Raw genomic sequence first — 22,227 nt, 5'->3', positions numbered from 1 at the left:
AACCACGATATCAACTCATGGTATGTAACAAAACATATTTAGAGGTTAAAAGTCTCCATGGTAAAGTGGACTTAGAGCTAATTGGTTAAAAAATTTGTTACATGTTTTTTTGATATATATATAAAGTAGTTATAATTTAATTAATTTTTATATTCATATTTGGAATAGGGCTTCCAAAATATCTATTTATTAATGAATAATTATTAGGTGGATGGTAGGGATTTAACACCCATGGAATATTCTAAAATATTTTTGGTAGTAGTGACAGATCAAAGATTGAAATTTATTTTAAAAGTAATTATGTCATTTCTACCTTTTTAATTAAATTAATTAATTAAAAAAATGACATATAAACATGAGTTATGATTTTCTTGGGTATATAGTATTATTAAGTCATGGTATTGGTCCATGGTATTTTAACAAATACTATTTATACAGAGTAATGTGACGGAAAAAAACTATATCGTTGCTCAAGAGGTAATGTTGAATTTGTTGTTAGAATTTGCTCACAGCCCCCATTTTTGTCTGGTCCAGAATATTGAAATCATCTCTATGGAATTTCCATAAGTAATCCACATTGGCTCGGTGTAGTAAGTAAATGTAAGCGCTTATTTCTCTTTCTTTATTAGATCAAAGATTTTTTTTCTCTCTTCGCAACCTGAGATTGATCCTTTTCTCCTCTTTACTTCTTTTAATTTTAATTTTATTTTCTAAGTATATATTCAATATGGATAAAATGTAAAATATAAAATAATATAATATATTTAAAATATAATATATATATATATATATATATATATATATATATATATATATATATATATATATATATATATAATTAAAATTAAAATTTTATGTTTAGATTTTATTTTTATCTTTGTGTATATTTAATGACTCTTTATACATATAAATATCTTACATTCTTGTTTTTAAATCAAATAATTTTTTTCTTAAAATTTATAAAATATTTTTAATGAAAGTATATTAATAATTTTGGTTTTGAAATTAATAAATATATTATTATTTATTTTTAAATAAAAAAAATAAAATAAAATTTTATTTGAAAAAGGTTATAAGAGAAAAAGGTGTTATACAATTTAAAGTATTTATAATTTTAATAAAGATTTGAAACCAGCAACATGAAAGTGAAAATTAACCCTTAGTGAAATTGAAATCTCTTGTTTCTACAATATTAATAGTATAATTATAGATAAATATGGGAAAGAAGAAAACACATAAAAAGTTCCATAATAGAATAATCATACGTCAAATATAGGACTAGATTGGAGAAATGGGAAAGAGGAAAACACATAAAAAAGTTATGCTTTGTTATCGTGAATCTAGGGGAACCTAAATTGTTCAAATTTTTCCTTGGGAATTTTTGGGAGGTCAAAGTTATTGAATTTACACACATGGTTTGTGAAGACATCTTAATGCCTTCAACAATTAAAAAACTGTAGGTAATTTAAAATGAAAATTAAAATGTAAACCAACTTTATAATGGTAACATGTAATTGCAATAAGAATATAATTAATATATTTAATAATGGGAAATTATAAATAGTTTTTTTTGGTTTTTTTATTTGATGGTAGTTATAACTAGAAAATTTTTTGAGTGGAAAATAAGGTTATAGTTTGATTATTTTATATTTTGGTTTTTTCTAGAATTGTGCAATATTATTTTTGGCAAGATTATGGTCTTTTGTTATTTAAAATGTGATTTTGAATGCACCAATAGATTTAGTGCTTGAAAAATCTATGTAGCAGTCAGATTATGTAAATTTCACAATCCAAATTTATTATTCAAATAAATTCCTATGTATTTTGGGAAAAATTGATAAGAAAATAAATCAAGAAAAAAGCCAAAACATACGAGACTTAGAATATGGAAAAAGTTATTAATAGTGGTTTTATGCATAATTAAAGAATAAATAATGTAGTTATCATATTGGAAATTGAGGAACCTAATCTTCAAAAATTGGTGTAAACTATAAGTTGTATCATTGTGTTACTTGGAATTTGACCTCCCAAAAACTCTTAGAACAAAGTTGAAAAATGTTAGGATTAGAGGAAATTTTGGGTTCAAAATGTATCTTTGAAAAAAACTGCCTTCAAAAAATATTTAAGAAAGTTATCTTTTAATGAATAGGATTTAATATGATCATGTCTATTCCATGGGTGAATAGTCTTGGAGTGAAAGGAAGAAAACTATTTTTTCATAGGTTTTCTATAAATTTATTAAAAGTATAGTGTGTAGGTACTATTAGATGTATAGTTAGATTTTGAATCTAATAAGTATCTAGATAAATAATTTTAATATACACATTAAGAGATAAATTAGAAATACATGGAAATTATGTTTCTCTTATCCCATGAAAAGTATATGTTTAAATAGAATTTTATGTTTTACCATATATTTTCATTTTAGATATCAACAAGTCTATTAAAAATATAAATTTTAACTACTTATTGGTTCTAGAATTGTATTTTGGATCCAATAAATACCTTCACTAAATATTTCTATAAAAAACTTATAAAAATATAATTGAAATATGTGAATAATGTAGTTACCTTTCTTTCCATTCACGATTTTCAACTCATTCACGATTTTCAACTCGTACTTTATTATTTTCAACTCGTAGACCACAAATTTATTTTAACAAAAAACATTGTATTAGAAGAATAAAGAGTTAAAATGCAAAGCCCTTAAACAATCTATATTAGAGGAATAAGGAAACTAAAATGCAAGGCCCTTAGTGTATAATGTTGATACAAACATGTACATAGCAAATTTAGCACTGTATCAATTTATAACATATGTTATCAAAATATAGGAAATGAATATGAATAGGTTATTAATGAGGGAAAAGATAGCATCTTAACATAAGGATTCGTATTCTAAGAAAATGAAATTATTTTTAAAAATGAGAATTAAAGATGAAGATATGGTATATAAATAATTGTTTATTTAATATTTGGTTTAGAAGATAATAATGTGGAAGACATGGTACGAATTGGTGAGAATATAAGATTATATTAATATGGGGTAAATTTGATGACCACATAGAACTACAATGTAATCGGATTGAAAATATAAAGATATAAAGAATATTCATGCTTACAATAAGATACTCAAGAAAATGATGACATCAAAAATGGAAATAGAGGCATCAAGAATTCACAACTGAAAGAATGTGTGTGCACATTCTTATGCGTCCAAGCTCGGTAGCCCTGAGTTTCTAACCAGGACACTAGCCATCTTGCCAACTAAGCATGGCTTAAGAATGTGCACATGCTTTAGGAATGTCCACACACTCTAGGAACATGCACATGCTCTAGGAATGAACGTGTTCTCTAGGAACACATAGATGTTCTTGATAATAATTTTTCTTTATTGACCTACAACCTCATTCTTTACCAAATTGGAACCGCGCAATACATTGTTTGGAGAAATCGAGAAAAATTCTTGCTTCTCAAAGCATTCTAATGGAAAATCAATACCATACCTCATTTTTGGAGTTGATGTAAACATTCTAATGTTTTATTTTATTTTATTTTATTTATTTATTTATTAAAATTGATTTAACATTGTAAAATCAACCAATTTAATACCCTCAATACAATCATTGTATTGAATTGCAATGAAATTGGATATGATGGAACTTAATCAACACCCAAACCAACCATCATCAAACAAAATTTTAGAACAACCAAACCCAAACCAAGGACCAAGAAATCCAAATGATGAAATTGATGTTGTTGATACATGATCTCCAAAGCACTAGAGATACATCATGAGTGTCTCTGGCAAATTGTTTTTTAAATCAATTGTATCATCCATCTCCAATGCCCAAATCGAGTTAGCCAATATTTCTGATTATAAAGATAAAATGTGTAAACACTATAGACCAATCTATATGAAGACCAAATCAGAGACCTCAACCTTACTAATCAATATTTATTATCTTTATAGGTTGATCTAACAAACAATAACCTGATAATAGTAACTAAAAAATACATTTGTACGTTTTAGTGGACCTAAAACCACTATTTTGTCTTTATGAATTAGCGATATGATTAAAATCTACTATTTAAGAGGTTTCTACAAAAATATATGATTTTGTAACGACCATAAAATATATAGCGGAATTGTGACAGGGCCATTAAGATAGTAGGCTTCATGAAGAAGGATTTGTATTCCTCAAGTGATGTGGGTATGTAAGCAAGACATGTGGCACAATTTCTTAAAGGTAGAACCAATGATGAGGAAATCCACATGGACCAGTCTCGGTTCACTGCACTCGAGATAAAGATCATGTGGAATTAACATATACAAATCGTGGGATTTATTATGAACAAAGCAAGAGACAAATTAATTAAGAAATCAATGATACCAACATGATCTCAAATCCTTTGTTTTGAATGCGTATATATATCGAGACACACACAATTTTATGTTGCTTCTTATGGAGTTACTGTATAAAGCATGTCAAACATCCCATGTCCCATGTTTCAATTAAATACTTCATTCATCATTAAAAAAAAACAATTAAATTTTTTTTTATAAACACTGTCTCTTTATGAAAGTGTTTAAATAAAAACTTTAATTGAATAAAACATCTAATTGAAATATAAGACATGGGATGTTTGATCTGATATATATATATATGATTCATTGAATTAAAAGTTTAAGATGATGGGAAGTACAACTTTAGGTTGAATCTTTGCATTAAAAGTTCAAGATGATGGGAAGTACAACTTTAGGTTTGGTAACATTATATTTACGCAAGACTTAGGAGAAAATTGGCATTTCTTATTTAGAATTTAAATATGAAATGAAAATAAATGAAAACATAATGCACAAATTAATTAGATTAAAAGTTAAAGAAGATGGCAAGTAATATAGTTGGAATTTTGGGAAATTTTACATAATACCACAAGAAATCTTGTTTGAACATTTTGTATTATAATGATGAATATATATTAAAATAATAATAATAATAATAATATATATATATATATATTATCACTCAAAATTAATATTTATTTACTTTATATAACATAAAAACAAGAGTTAACAAAGAAATAAATATATAAAAAACAAAAAGATAAAGGTCAAATGGAAGGCTAGAGTACACCTTACCCAAACACCATCCCTCGAAGCTGGAGTCCGTAATGCTCACGCGATAGAGGTCATGTAGACATTGAGAAATGAGACATTTTAGTGCGTTGTTTTTATTTATTTATTTTAAGGGTTATATTTATAATTTAGACTTTAATTAATTATAGTAATATTTATTAAAATATCAAAATTCAATATATTATTAATGAGAATGTGAACTTGGATACGTAGGATAACAATGCTTTTGCTTTATCACACGAGATACTTTCAATTAACAATTTATTGAATTTTATTATATTAATATAATTTTAAATTAAATTATTTTTAAGGATTTGAGTTTTAAATTAATTGATTTTTATATTAATTTAAATTTTAAATTGGGTAAGGATTAATTACTTTGCAATTATGGTATATAAGTTTTTTAAGTTTTTTAATTTTTATTGAAATGTAAAAAAAAATCACTAGATAGCATTAATTTAATTATCAATAATTATTAGGTGGATAGATTTAATCTCTAAAATGAATTTTAGAATATAAAAAGAATTTTTCGTTATTAATCACATCAAGAAATATTTTCTGACACGTTTCGAACCAACTAGTGTGGTTCATCGTGCATCGGGTTAAATAGATAGACATATCATTCTAACGGCTATAAAAAAAGCTAGAATATTTTCAGTATAATCACAAATCAAAGTTTGATATTTATATAAAAAATTATACCTTTTTAATTAAATTGATTAATTTAAAACATGTTATATGAAACTGAGTTATGGTTTTTTGGAGTTATTGTAAAGCAGAGTTAGATCTAATTGGTTAACAATCTTGTTACATTTATAATTCAGCTAATTTTTGCATTCATATTTGGAATGGAGCTTCCAAAATATCAATTTACTTATCAATAATTATTACAAATTATTACGTGGATGGTAGGATTTAACCTACATGGAATATTTTAGAATATTCCATGTAGTAGTGACACATGAAAGATTGACATTTATTTTAAAAGTAATAGTGTTATTTCTACCTTTTAATTAAATTGATTAACTAAAAAAATGTCATATGAACATGAGTTATGGTCTTTTGAGGCATATAGTATTACTAAGTCATAGTATTGGTCCATGGTATTTTAACAAAAACTACTTACAAATTAAGAATCTTTATATTAGAGTGGGTATAAATCTTCATAGTTAAGAATTGTTTTACATGTTTTTTAAATGTATGTATGTTTAACTTATATATTAATAATTTTAATAATAATAATAATAAAGTTATAATCTAGTTAATTTTCTTTTTCAATATTATTAATTTTGACAATGTAACATGTAAGATGATTTGAATGTTTTGATACCTACAAACATTTATTAATAATTTAATTTATATAAGTAGACTAATTTAATTATAATTGGAAGTGTTGCGTATTGCTAATTTAATATTTAGTTATTGTTGGTTAAAGACTAAAAAAATGAAAATTATAGCGAACAAGCTTCAAGATTTTATGTGCTCCAAGGGTTTTTGATGGTGCTGAATGCATTTCCACCATCAAAAACTAAATTCAAGCACTCTCTAAATAAATATTGATAAAAATATTACCAAGACCTTTTTTTACTATTAAAAAAAATAAATAAATAGATCACAACCAATCAAGAGGCCTCCAACACATATGGTATTTTAAAATATAGTATAAAGTTCTACGAATACGCTAGACATTTTTAAAAATTTAACTTACAAAATGGTTACAGCCTGGCAGACCCTCAATCCACCTTATTCCTGGACAACCTAACCTATAAGTTCTAGAGTCTAGAGTATGCCACTACTTGGCAGCATGAGGTTGTTGAATGAATAAATAGAATGTAATGGAGCCTGGAGATTGGTAGATTGCCGTCAGTCCATCTTGTTCCTCGACAACTTAACTTTAAGTTCTAGAATCTAGATTATGCCACTACTTGGCGGCAAGAGGTTGTTGAACGAATAAATAAAATGTAATGGAACCTGAAGGTTAGTTATTGGATTACCGTCAAACCATCATAATGACAGACTTATAACTTTCTTCCTTTGTTAATCAATATAAAAATATTTACATGAGGGTCCTGAGAAAAAGTCTTGGTTGCTCATGTAATGGACCATGGAGGTTGTTGGATTACCGTCCAATAATCATAATGACAGACTTATAACTTTCTTCCTTTGTTAATCAATATAAAAATATTTACATGAAGGCTTGGTCGCTCTGATTTCAGATCTCCTCAATATTAACACCTTACCTCACTGGTTCATGGCTATTGATCGAGCATTCAAACCCTATGTCAAGGGCTTAAGAAATTTTGTAATTTTTTTTACTACAAGACAAGTATTACCTCTATCTCGAAGTAAGGGCGTAGAACTTAAGGGAGGTGCAAAGCTGCTTGCTTGACTAAAGGGAGAACAAGGAAGTCCGGTGAAAATAAACATATTGATTCGATGCCAACCCCGCTAAGGGGGAAACTCTGATTATGAACCAATCTACTTGTCCTATCATCACGAAAAACTACCAAAACATACATGTTGTACCAGACAGAATAAGGCTAAGAAAAATTGAGAGAAGGACATCAGAATCCCAAGTTCCAACGATCAGGGGTATTTCTTCGCATTAGACCTCCTTTTTATTTTCTCCCTTTTGTTTTATTTGTTTTAAAACCAAAGGCATGGTCTCTTCTACTATTGTTTTTTGTTTCGGTCGAAAATAGATCCACACTAAAATTAAATTATCTGCATAGGTACTACGTAGTTGTTGGGAAATAGATTTACAATTAAAAAAGCAAAAGTATAAAACAAATTTAATTACACATTGGTAGAATTATACACCATAAATATTCAAAGTTCAAGTGCAGCAGAAAGAAACGTTCATTTTAAACATATTATTCAATGTATTACAACACTACACCATTTTCTCTAACTTTATGATCATCTAATGCTCTTCAACATGTTTATAACTATTCTTTAAATCGGTCTCGTAAAAATACGACACAAAGCACTATACTATAGTGGGGATTTTTTATTTATGGAATTTTGGGTTGGAATTTGGTAAAAATATTTTTAAGATATTTAAAATTTCTTTTGAAGGTTTAAATGAGTGTAATTAAACTAGTATAAAAATTTTTATACAATTTTTTTAAGTGATTTAAATTTTTTTTGAATGTTAAAATAGGTTTAATTAAACTAGTATGAAAGTTTTTATACATGAAGATTGTGTGGAGTTGACAAATCAAATTTATGATTATAATTTTTCTTTTGAATGTTTAAATGGGTGTAAGTAAACTAGTATAAAAGTTTTTATATAATCCTCTTTTTAAGCTATTTAAAATTTCTTTTGAATGTTAAAATGGGTTTAACTAAACTAATATGAAAGTTTTTATACATAAGGATTGTGTGGAGTTGACAAATCAAATTTAAGATTATAACAAATTCTTGTTAAATTTTGTACAAATTTGATTAAAAATATATACCAAAAAAAATTAACACAGAAAATCGTTACAATAAGGTAGGTATACAGATATTCATGTGAGATCCTCCATTGACCAGAGATTTTTCCACAAATAAGGTGGTTGTTGCAAATATTTTGTTATCAATGAAAAATTATTGTTTTTTTGTTTGAAAAAAAAAATTACCAGAAAGATATTTTATATACTTAGTTTTAACCTTTGGGAATGTATTGATTATATGAGCTACATGCAACCTAAATCCTTATTTTGACTGGAATATTGAAACATATATGAAGTTGTTATTTATTTCATTCATATGGAATTTTGAATTGATTTGAATATACAAATACAATTCAAATAACAAAACCCTTTAAAATTACAAATCTCAAATGACTTAGGATTCTAACCAATTGCATAAAAACCTTTGGCTAAATTCGACTAAGTGGCCCCAAATTATTGTTAATCATTTTTAAGCGGCTTTTCTCGGCTTATCTATGAGTGGAATATTTGATCCTTCTGTTACATTCTTGGTCCAACTAGTGTCATGTTCATAGTCAAGTTCATTTTCACTCTGCAATGTTACAAGTTTGCTTTTGGTTGAGTTTGCTTTTGGTCCTTTGTGTGTTTAATGTTAGTGAAGCTAAGCTAAAACTTTTTGTTTGTTTCTTTAATTTCAATGCCTTAGGAAGAAACTTTGATATAGAAATTCAAAATAAATAGCTTTGGTGATTTGGATATTTTCAAATCCATATTACGCCCTACATTTGATAGGATTTTAATTACAGTATGGTTGAGCTGGTGCACATAAAAAGAGAGTCAAAATTAAAGAATTACAAAAGACATATGCTTCTATAAATTTCAATAATGTATGCACCAAATACTTTATTTCAAAAGTTCAAGATGGATTATGATTTAAAAATAAAATTATTCTTATTTAAATGTTGAAAATATTTTTTGTATTCCTTCATAATGTACTTCTTTCTATGATAGTGCACAATCTTTTGGATAGATAAGAAATATGATAGTGAAAAGTTAGCTAAAATAGAAACATGAAAAATGAAGAAAATGATTCTCCTCCACGACTCCATTATCATAAAAATTTTGACCATATCCTGTTGATCCAACTATAGAATTGTTAAAATAAAAAGAATATCGGATAATGGTAAAAGTTTTTATTGGAATGGTTAAAATAAAAGGAATCCTTAAAATAAATATCATATAATGCATTCTAATGGTAAAAGTCTTGTTGGAATTGTTAAAATAAAAGGAATATGTGGTAATATATTCTAATGGTAAAAGTTCTTATTTCATGTGTACAATAATAAAATTTATGGAGATGGATGTTTTGTATTTATTTTTCTAATTTATGGAGATGGATGTTTTTGTATTTATTTTTCAAACATGATACAACCCAGTCTGAGGGGATGTGTAAGTTTTCCCGTTCATCGATTTCCCTTTAAAATCAAAATCAAAATCCAAATAATAGATAATTGTGACACCCCAGAACTTTAAGTTACTTTTACTTTCATGTTTTTACTTTACAATGAGGAAACAAACTCTTGTTTTTACTTTTGAGAAATGGACAATAAATAGATTTAGTAATAATAATATTTTTATTAAATAAATAAATAATTATGGCAGATGTGGTATTCTATGGGAAATTCTAAAAAAAAAGAATTACTGATGAACCTCAATAACTCTCTTTTACCCAACAGTTAACAGTTATTAGTTAAAGAAACATTTACCCTTCCTCTACTCTTCTCTTATATAAGGGAAGGGAGAAGGAGGGAGGGTGGTGCTTTTTCTGCTAAAAAGAAAAGAAAGAGATTCCTTGAGCTGAAGGAGATTTAGAGGGAATGAATCTTGAATAGACTTCCTTGGAGGAAGTAAAAACCATTGTTGGCTAGACCTGGAGTCTTGAGGCCAAAGCAGTAGAAATTGCTACATGTAGATAAATGATTATTGGAAAAAGAGGAGCTTGGAGGGAGAACACTTGACGTGATTCCCAGGTTCTCATAGGAAGGGCAGAGAGGTTCATTGATTGCAGTGTAGTCTTATCATGGCAGATAAGTAAAATTGGTTTATTATGTCTTATTAAATAATGATCTGGCCATATTATGTAATTAGGAAATAGACATTTTGATGTTGGATTTGTATTGTTTCTTTAATTGTGTCAGATTAGAAAAAGATAGTAACATAAAACAGAAGTAAGTTAGCTTAGATGTAAGTTAATTTAGATGCAAGTTAAATTAGATGTACAGGTAACAAGCTATAGAAAATGTACATATTACAGTATGAGTAGAACAAATGTACATATTACAGTATGAGTAGACCAAGTGTACCGAATATGTATCATAATCCTAAACAGATTAATCCGTCTGTTTAGATTTAGAAATCTGGGCATGACTGTGCAACCAATTCCTAATATAGAATCCTTCTAGAGAAAATAAACTCAAACATGCAACAGTGTATCAAGAGGTAGTCAAGCCTCATGGAAAAGAATGAAACTATACGAATTGAGATAGAATATTCCTATTGTATATGATTTGAAAGGAGGAAAAGTGGACACCTGAAATTTATACCTAATCAGGAATAATATGGAATAGCATCTAGTTATGCTTATCTAGGGACTTCAACTTTAATTATGAAAAATAACCCAGCATAACAGTAACCTAAGGAACGAAATTCGCATAACGAATATCCATGCAAGAGACATATAATTATATATAGGACTTCATTCATTCTTATTTCAGTCTAAACAAACCTCCAGTGTTGAACGATGAGAGCAAATAGAATCACAACCATATCCTTCTTCAGGTGCGATAAACAAATAAACACAGTAGCTATAATGTAGAGCTAGGAGACCCGAAAAAGAGGGCTTTCATTTAACATTGAATTAATACTTTTAAACAATTCCAGTCCTTCAGATTTGTTCCAAAGGAAACCTGAGGAGGATGCCCCAGAACAGTGTTTTGAGGATGAAATAAACAAAATGATACACCGAACCAAGATACCAATCTCGTAGAGCAAATTCATTTACAGAAAGATTAGGAAAAACACATATCAGATTCATCATTATATTAAAAGAGTAACTGTAAACAGTTAATGATATCGGTTCATTTGCACTAAAATAATTACAAGCAAGAACCCAGAAAATTGCATCCACATGCTGAGATATTCCAAGAGAGAATAGCTTAGGGGGCTGTCACCAAATAAACAACAGAACCTGTGCGCAGAACTTCTCATAACATAAATAGGAATCGAAAATGAGGAAAAACCCTATTCTGAATGGAACCCTCATTCAAGGCAAGAAGAGCCAGAAACAATCAAGGGAAAGCCTGCATACTCAGAGGCTCGATGTTGGTAGGAACCATGCTGCATAAAGGTCTGGTATTTGCGCCCATCCCCCGCTCGAGCAAAACCTACACCATAAATGTGGGGTTAAACATTTCTTACATCCATTTAATCCAAAATGCTATGCATATCAAGACCTGCACCAAAACGAGAGGAAAACTGTCATTACTTTCTCGAGGGAGAGGAGGTGTAGCAGGGGTGTCTCGACAATAGATACTCCAGACACCATCACAGAGTTGACACCTACAGGAATCGATCCCATGTTAGAACAATGCCATTGAAAGGACATGTAAACCTTAGAAGGAGTAAACCTGTGAAGCAAGTCCTAATCTAGATGACAAACAAAGATAAACTTTAGGTTCAAATAGACAATAAGGACTTACTTGATAATGATTTCGAAATGGCAGTATACAACTCCTATGCAAGCCTGCTCGTAACTAGGAATGCCCAACGAACTCTTCACAATGCATAGCAGGTGGGAAACGACGAGTTGCAGAGGAAACTCACTGCAGAAACCAGAACGTAGCCTCGAGAGCCATGCCTAGTAAATGAACGAAGAAACCAAGCGAACACCAGGTCGTAAGGGTTTACCCTCAATGTTCGACACAACCTCGAACCCATCACCTTTCCTGCGTTGTACTCCAAGCAATAGATGGCAAGTGATAAGGGTGAGTCCCAGCAGCTAGCGGCCATCCAATGGACCAACGGGATAAGCCGTGGAGAGTCAACACAATACAGTAATGTGATATACGGAGAATCGTTCAGATAATACCATTGTATACAACCTATCAGGTCAGGTTTAATAACCAGAGTAATTGCATCAATTAACTAATTGTAATATGAACCTTAATAGCGGGGTATCGAGATTTTATGTTTTATTACAATGCAACAATGTATTAGGCTGTGGTAACATTTATATTAAGTTGTTCATAGTTTTTTTTTTTATGATATATTGTCTTATGTAAATAGTTGGATTTTAGGTGTTACAATTGGTATCAGAGCCTCAGGTTGCTACACTGAGGACAGGTTGAATGACTTTAGAAATAACAAAATGATTCTGATGCACATAGGAGCACCGGACATAACCCATAAGTATGGGTTCAATTGGGAGAAACAAATGCTGGCACCAATGCTACTTTACTCGAAACAGTCCAGCAGTTAAGAACAAAAATGCAGAACCTACATGCGGATAATGAAAGACTATGTTTGGAACAAGAGAAAATTATGAAAAGTTTATTAGATAGATAGAATCAGAGGAATCCAGACCCTAGTCAAGGAGAAGAAAACAAAACAGAAACACACAGATAACAAGAACAACATCAGGAATCAGAAGGGGGACAAACTGGTAATGAGGAAGAGTCAGATAATGGTTCCAGCAAAAAGGGATTAAAAAGACAGAAAACAGAACTTCAGGGAGAATTCAAAAAGATCAAGCCACCAAACTATAACAGTGAAACGGAGGAAGCGGCGGAGGCATGGCTTATTAATATGAACAAATATTTTCAAATATATGAATATGATGAAAATTTGAGAGCAAGGCTAGCAATTTATCAGTTGCAAGGCAAGGCCACCCTGTGGTGGGAAGAAATTAAAACAGTCAAGGAAATCAATGAGCAAGAGGTTACCTGGGAGAAATTCCAAAAGCATTTTAAGGATAGATATTTGACTGAGCGATTTTATGATGACAAAGCAAAAGAGTTTCATGACTTGAAACTAGGGCAACAAACCATGGATGAATTTATAACTAAATTCACGTCACTATTAAGATACGTCCCTTATATCCGAGAAGAAAAGGCTAAATTCCAACGCTTTATCAGCAGCCTGCCTACCTTCATGAAAGAGAAACTGGAATTTGACAACCCAAAAACAATGGATGAAGTAGTTCGGAAAGCTCGGATTTGCTACCAGCAAATGAGACAGAAAGGTGAAGTGCATAAGAATTGGCCAAGTAAGAAGGGATAGAATTTTTTTACAAATAATAAGAATATGAGGAACCTGGGAACCAGATTCTCAGGACGTAAAGTACCAAATGGACCTGTTAATCAGAATCAATAAAAGTACAAACCTTAGAGCAATATAAGACAAAATGAGGCATCAAGTAAATTGGAAACCAATTAGGTTCCTTGACTGTCATTGCAGTGTTGGGGTTGCGGGGAACCCCATTACTACAAGAACTATCCTCATAGAGGAAGAGCGGAACCTGTTGCAAATATTCATGAAGCTTCTACTGTGGGTGACGTGGCATGAAATGTACCTCGAATCAATGCAACACTGGAAGATCGCCAAGCGGATTATCAACCTTCAATGGTGGAACTTGAAGGTAAAATATCTGATCATCCTGTTTCCATTTTAATAGATCCAGGTGCTAGTTTGAGCTATGTCAATCCCAGAATAGTTGATGAATGTCATCTAAAAAGTTCAAAATTTAAGAACCCTTGGTTGGTTCAATTAGCTACCGGTGCAAAGAGAAAAGTCTGTGCAAAAGTAGAGGGTTGTGAAATAAAATTAGCAGAACAACAAATTAGGATAGATTTAAATATATTACCATTAGGCTCTTATGATGTCTTGATAGGCATGGACTGGCTGGAGCGACAGTGGGCCTTAGTAAATTGTAAAGATAAGACCATTAATTTTCTGTCTAAAGATGGTACTAGAATAGAGATTCAGGGAGTCAAGAGAGAAGTAAAGTTGCGATCTATTACAACCCACCAACTGGCTAGATGTATGCGTAAGGGTTGTCAAATCTATGCAGTTCAAGTGGGATTTACAAACTCCAAAGATAAAGTGTTAGCCTTAGAGGAAATACCTGTAATACAAGAATTTAAGGATGTGTTTCCAAAAGATATTCCTGGACTACCACCCAAGAGAAGCCTCGACTTTACCATAGAACTGGTCCCTGGAGCAGCACCGGTATCAAAGGCACCCTACAGAATGAGTGTTCCTGAGCTAACTGAATTAAAAATCCAGTTGCAAGAGCTGCTGGATAAAGGGTATATCCGACCCAGTGTATCCCCTTGGGGAGCCCCGGTTCTATTCGTAAGAAAGAAGGATGGTACTCTGTGGTTGTGTATAGATTTCAGACAGCTGAACAAGTTGACCATAAAGAATAAGTACCCCTTACCCGGATCGATGACCTCTTCGATCAGGTTAAGGGAGCAGTGGTATTTTCAAAGATTGACTTAAGATCTGGATATCACCAAATTCAGATTAAAGATGAAGATATCTTCAAGACTGCTTTTAGAACCCGCTATGGCCACTATGAGTTTGTAGTCTTGCCATTTGGTCTTACTAATGCCCCAGCAACCTTCATGAGCATGATGAATGGAGTTTTCCATTCTTATCTGGATAAATTCATCCTTATATTCATTGATGACATTCTCGTATACTCCAGAAGTATCGATGAGCATAAAGAACACCTTCACATAGTACTGCAAACCTTAAGAGAAAATTAGCTTTTTGCTAAATTCAGCAAGTGTGACTTCTATAAAGATCAGATTCAGTACCTAGGACACGTTATATCCTTTGAGGGTATAGCAGTCGATCCGGAGAAAATAAAAACCATTATGAATTGGCCTATTCCAGCCAATGTGGTGGACATACGCTCTTTCATGGGACTTGCAGGTTATTATAGAAGGTTCATAAGGGGATTCTCCAAGGTTGCTTATCCAATTACTTCCTTACAAAAGAAGGGAACAACTTTCAAATGGTCAAAAGACTGTCAAGAAAGTTTTGATAGGTTGAAGCATTTGCTCACAACAGCTCTGGTATTAAAAATTGCAGATCCTGAAGAGGATTTTATAGTTTGTACAGACGCATGCAAAGAAGGTGTGGGTGGCATTTTAATGCAGAATGACATGGTCATCGCTTACGAATCCCGTAAACTCAAGGAACATGAACAGAAATATTATGCTTACGATTTGGAGCTAACTGCAATAGTGCACGCCTTAAAAGTATGGTGGCATTATTTATTGGGGAAAAGATTTCTGCTCAAAACAGACCACAGTAGCCTAACCAATTTTTTCAATCAACCTACCTTAAATGCACACCAAGCTCGATGGACTGCATTTTTAAGTGAATTTGACTTTGAAATCAAGCATTTGAAAGGAAAAGAGAATAGGGTGGCAGATGCGTTAAGTAGAAAGTTGCACCACATTTATGAAATTTCTTTTAGTCAAGTTGAACTTAATTTTGCGGATCAACTAAAGGAGGTAGCCCAGAAGGATCTTGAATATAGCTACCTATGGCAGCAAGTAAAATCTGCACAAGGTTCGACAAAGCAAAGGGAGTATATTATTAACTCTGAAAATTTATTGTTATTCAGAAACCATATTTACGTACCTAACCAATTGTCTTTGAAGCAAAGTATGTTAGATGAATTTCATAGAAGCCCCTATGCTGCTCACCTGGGCTATCAAAAACTTTTGACGGCTGTCAAGAAAGCCTACTACTGGCCTGGAATGAGGAAAGATATTTCTAAGTACCTAGCTAAATGTCTAGAGTGTCAACAAGTCAAGGCAGAACACCAACACCCTGCTGGATTATTGCAGCCGCTACCTGTTCCTGAATGGAAATGGGATACTATAACTTTGGATTTTATAACAGGATTGTCGTGGTCTAAAAGACAGAATGATTCAATTATGGTTGTGGTAGATAAGTTGAGCAAGACAGCTCATTTCATACCTATCAAATCCACGTATCAAACAGCTCAAATAGCCGATATATTCATGAGGGAAATTTTCAGGCTACATGGTATGCCGAAAGTCATAATATCTGATAGGGATGTTAAGTTTACCTCTGCTTTTTGGAAAGCATTGTTTACTGGGTTAGGTACACAGATCCACTTCAACACTGCATATCACCCCTAGACTGATGGGAAAACTGAGCGAGTGAATCAAGTGGTAGAAGACATGTTGCGCATGTATGTGATGCAGCAACCTGGGAAATGGGAAGAATATCTACATCTGGTAGAATTTGCATACAACAATGGTTATCATGAGTCACTTAAAATGAGTCCCTTTGAAGTACTTTATGGAAGGAAATGCACCATACCTGCAAACTGGAATAGTCCGGAGGATAAACTGATATTAGGACCAGATATGTTGGAGGAAATGGATAAAACTGTGAAGAGGGTTCGACAAAATTTGAAGGTTGCCCAAGACAGGCAGAAAATGTATGTTGATAAAAAGAGAACTTACCGAGAATTTCAGGTGGGAGATCACGTGTATGTGCGGATTAAACCAAAGAGGAGTACGTTGAGGTGGGGAAAGTGTGCTAAGTTGGCCCCCCGGTTCTGTGGCCCATTCCAAATTTTGGACAGAATCGGGCCGGTGGCCTACCAACTAGCCCTGCCTAGCCACATTCGGGTCCATAATGTATTCCATGTTTCCCTTTTAAAGAAGTATGTATATGACCCCAGACATATCATAAATTGGCAAGAAATTCAGGTAAAAAAATAATATATATATAATACACGTACATACACACACACACACACATATATATGCGTATACATATGCATAAATAAATGTGCATAACACAGAAATTACTTATTTTAGAATGTGGTGGTTATGTACATATCAATTATATAACAATGATATTTGTGGCAGGTCGAACCGGAAGGAGAATTCCTGGTCGAACCCCTGCACATACTCGATCAGAGAGAAGTAACATTGCGGAAATGAGCTATCATCCAGGTTAAAGTGCAATGGAAGCACTTCAGCCCGGAGGAAGCCACTTGGGAAGATAAAGACTTTATGCAGGAGGCATATCCGGAATTATTCCGGGAACAGATAGAAAGATGAACACCGGGGACAGTGTTCCGCTAAGAGGGGGAAGATGTGACACCCTAGAACTTTAAGTTACTTTTACTTTCATGTTTTTACTTTACAATGAGGAAACAAACTCTTGTTTTTACTTTTGAGAAATGGACAATAAATAGATTCAATAATAATAATATTTTTTATTAAATAAATAAATAATTATGGCAGATGTGGTATTCTATGGGAAATTAAAAAAAAAAAATTATTGATGAACCTTAGTAACTCTCTTTTACCCAATAGTTAATAGTTATCAGTTATCAGTTATTAGTTAAAGAAACAGTTACCCTTCCTCTACTCTTCTCTTACATAAGGGAAGGGAGAAGGAGGGAGGGTGGTGCTTTTTCTACTAAAAATAAAAGAAAGAGATTCCTTGAGCTGAAGGAGGATTTAGTGGGAATGAATCTTGAATAGACTTCCCTGGAGGAAGTAGAAACCATTGCTGGCTGGACCTGGAGTCTTGAGGCCAAAGCAGTAGAAATTGCTACATGCAGATAACTGATTATTGGGAAAAGAGGAGCTTGGGGGGAGAACACTTGACGTGATTGCCAGGTTCTCATAGGAAGGGTGGAGAGGTTCATTGATTGTAGTTTAGCCTTGTCATGGCAGATAAGTAAAATTGGTTAATTATGTCTTGATTAAATAATGATTTGGCCATAGTATGTAATTAGGAAATAGACATTTTGATGTTGGATTTGTATTGTTTCTTTAATTGTGTCAGATTAGAAAAAGATAGTAACATAAAATAGAAGTAAGTTAACTTAGATGTAAGTTAATTTAGATGCAAGTTAAATTAGATGTACAGGTAACAAGTTGTAGAAAATGTACATATTACAGTATGAGCAGATCAAATGCACATATTAGAGTATGAGTAGACCAAGTGTACCGAATCTGTATCATAATCCTAAACGTGTTAATCCGTCTGTCTAGATTTAGAAATCTGGGCATGACTGTGCAACCAATCCCTAATATAGAATCCTTCTAGAGAAAATAAACTCAAACATGCAACAGTATACCAAGAGGTAGTCAAGCCTCATGGAAAAGAATGAAACTATACGAATTGAGATAGAATATTCCTATTGTATATGATTTGAAAGGAGGAAAAGCGGACACCTGAAATTTATACCTAATCAGGAATAATATGGACCAACATCTAGTTATGCTTATCTAGTGACTTCAACTTTAACTATGACAAATAACCCAGCATAACAGTAACCTTAGGAACGAAATGCGCATAATGAATATCCATGCAAGAGACATATAATTATATACAGGACTTCATTCATTCTTATTTCAGTCTAAACAAACCTCTGGTGCTGAACGATGAAAGCAAACAAAATCACAACCATAACCTTCTTCAGGTGCGATAAAAAATTAAACATAGTAGTTATAATGCAGAGCTAGGAGACCCGAAAGGGAGGGCTTTCATTTAACAGTAAATTAATACTTTTAAACAGTTCCAATCCTTCAGATTTGTTCTGAAGGCAACCTGAGGAGGACGCCCCAGAACGACGTTCTGAGGATGAAATAAACAAAATGATACACCAAACAGAGATACCAATCTCGTAAAGAAAATTCATTTACAGAAAGAATAGGAAAACCACATATCAGATTCATCATTATGTTAAAAGAGTAACTGTAAACAGTCAATGATATTGGTTCATTTGCAATGAAATAATTACAAGCAAGAACCTAGAAAATTACATCCACATGCCGAGATATTCCAAGAGAGAATAGCCCAGGGGGCCGTCACCAAATAAACAACAGAACCTATGCGTAGAACTTCTCATAACATAAATGGGAATCGAAAATGAGGAAAAACCCTATTCTGAACAAAACCCTCATTCAAGGCAAGAAGAGCCTACATCAATCATGGCAAAGCCTGCATACCTGGAGGGTCAGCATTGGTAGGAACAAGGTTGTGCGAAGGTCTGGTAGTTGCGCCCATCCTTTGCTTGAGCAAACCCTACACCATAAATGCGGGGTTAAACATTTCTTATAGCCATTTAATCCAAAATGTTATGCATATCAAGACCTGCACCAAAAACGAGAGGAAAACCCTCATTACTTACCTGAGGGAGAGGAGGTGTAGCAGGGGTGTTTCGACAACAAAGACTCTAGACACCATCGTGGAGGCGACACCTGTAGGAACCGAGCCCACGTTAGAACAATGCCATTGGAAGGATGTGTAAACCTGTGAAGCAAGTCCTAATCTAGACGACGAACATAGATAAACTTCAGGGTTAAACCAACAATAAGGACTTACCTGATAACGATTTTGAAACAGAAGTATACAGCTCCAATGTAAGCCTGCTCGTAAGTAGGAATTCCTAGCGAACTCTTCACAATGCATAGCAGGTGGGAAACGATGAGTTGTAGAGGAAACTCACTGCAGAAACCAAAACGCAGCCTCGAGAGCCATGCCCAGCAAATGAGCGAAGAAACCAAGCGAACACCAGGTCATAAGGGTTTACCCTCGATGTTCGACACAGCCTCGAACCCATCGCCTTTTCCAGTTTGTACTCCAAGCGACATATAGCAAGTGATAAGGGTGAGTCCCAACAGCTGGCTACCATCCTTTGGACCAACTGGATAAGCCATGGAGAGTCAACACAACATAGTAATGTGAGATACGGAGAATCGTTCGGATAATACCATTGTGTACAACCTGTCAGGTCAGGTTTAATAACCGGAGTAATCGCATCAATTAAGTAATTGTAATCCGAACCTTAATAGCGGGGTATCGAGATTTGATGTTTTATTACAATGAAACAATGTATTAGGTTGTGGTAACATTTATATTAGGTTGTTCATAGTTTTTTTTATTATTATCTATATGTCTTATGTAAATAGTTGGATTTTAGGTGTTACAATAATAATGTGAACTATAACAAAAAAAAATGAATAAAAGTAAAGATAAATATATAAAAATAATAGAATAGTAATGTGAATTATAGTAAAAAAGAATGAGTAAAAGTAAAAAAAATGTACGAGTAAGATATTTAAATCTATATATAGAAAAACGATTGTTAAAATTATATTTAAAAACATATTAATAATAAAAAAATGATTTTGATTTGTGTGATAAAGTGTCCTATGTAAAATATTTTAATGTAAATTAAGTATATATTATATATCATTTAAATCTTTTTATGTATATATCATGAAAAAAATTAGTTTTTATGGTTAAAACGTTTATTTGGTCTTATATGTACTTTATTTAGCATTAAAAAATACATTTTGAACAATGAAAAATAACACATTGTATTTTGCACTCTAAAGAAAGAAATTTGATCCTTCTCCTCTCATGTTAGATCTGTACTTAAAAATCATCTATGCTGGTTTACAACAATTTCGGAGCAGAGCTTTTAGAGAAAGAATAAAATTTATTAACTAAAGAGTAACCTAAGAGCAGTGGTTACAAAGCATAGCCCTTATAGCATAGCCCTTATTACGCTGGGCTAATATTAGTAGCAGGAATTATTCTATGTTTAATCATCTCTTTCTCTTTAAAAGGTAATGGAACAAGGGTAAAGGGACATGGTGTAATAAAAAATTTAATAGATACTATAAGTTGAGTATGTTCAAAACAAACTATAAAAGGCAAATGACAAGTTAATAAGGTTGATTTAAAAAGACACCATTTCTTTTTTACATTTTTTTATGAAAATATTTATTTAATCTATAACTTTTTTTATAACTTTTCATCTTTAAAAAATTAAATAAATATATACCTTCCTGATTAAATTAATTGAGAGTCGCCCTTCATATTTGATCACCACGCCCCTCTATCGATTTCCAAACTTCCAATTATTTCGTGAGTACAGATCAGGCCACAATGATTACAAAGTCATGTCCTGTCGCTTTATAAATGACGGTACCATTATACGGAGTTATGTGACGGAGAAAATCTATATCGTCGCTCAAGAGGTAAGGTTGAATTTTTTGTTAGAATTTGCTTGCAGCCCTCTGAAAACGATTACATCCCTTTACAAATTTATTTACATCCTGGAATGTGGTATGCCAATAATATCCAGTCGAAAGCACTTTATACTATTTCCTTTTGTTAGCAAAGTGTCCTCCACAAGGTTCCTCATGGCAGGATTTGAGGATATAAAAAATCTCATCCTCTCTCACACAATGCCTGATTTGTTGATCTGGCCCTATGTAATAAAGGTATCCCTCTACCCAAGAATATATTGCACTCTGCTGAACAATCTCTTCCTTTCTCTTGAGGACAGATGTTGTGGAAATCTCCCTGCAACAAGATAATTATCTATGTCTGCATACCATGGTGAGTAAGTTGAAATAGAAAAAAGATATTCATCTGGAAAAGAATCCTCAACGGGCATGCAATCATCATCAACAATCAACCTAGAAAGAAAATCAGCCACTACATTATCTTTTCTAGGTTTATCTAAGATTGTTATATCAAACTCTTGTAACAACAGCAACCAACGTGTAACCCTACCATTAGTGA

Source organism: Pinus tabuliformis, chromosome 3_1 (genome assembly GCF_031772625.1).
Source record: "Pinus tabuliformis cultivar Carrire ecotype Pingquan chromosome 3_1, CPIR1, whole genome shotgun sequence".
In the NCBI taxonomy this organism is placed as follows: domain Eukaryota; kingdom Viridiplantae; phylum Streptophyta; class Pinopsida; order Pinales; family Pinaceae; genus Pinus; species Pinus tabuliformis.
This window is presented reverse-complemented; position numbering follows the sequence as displayed.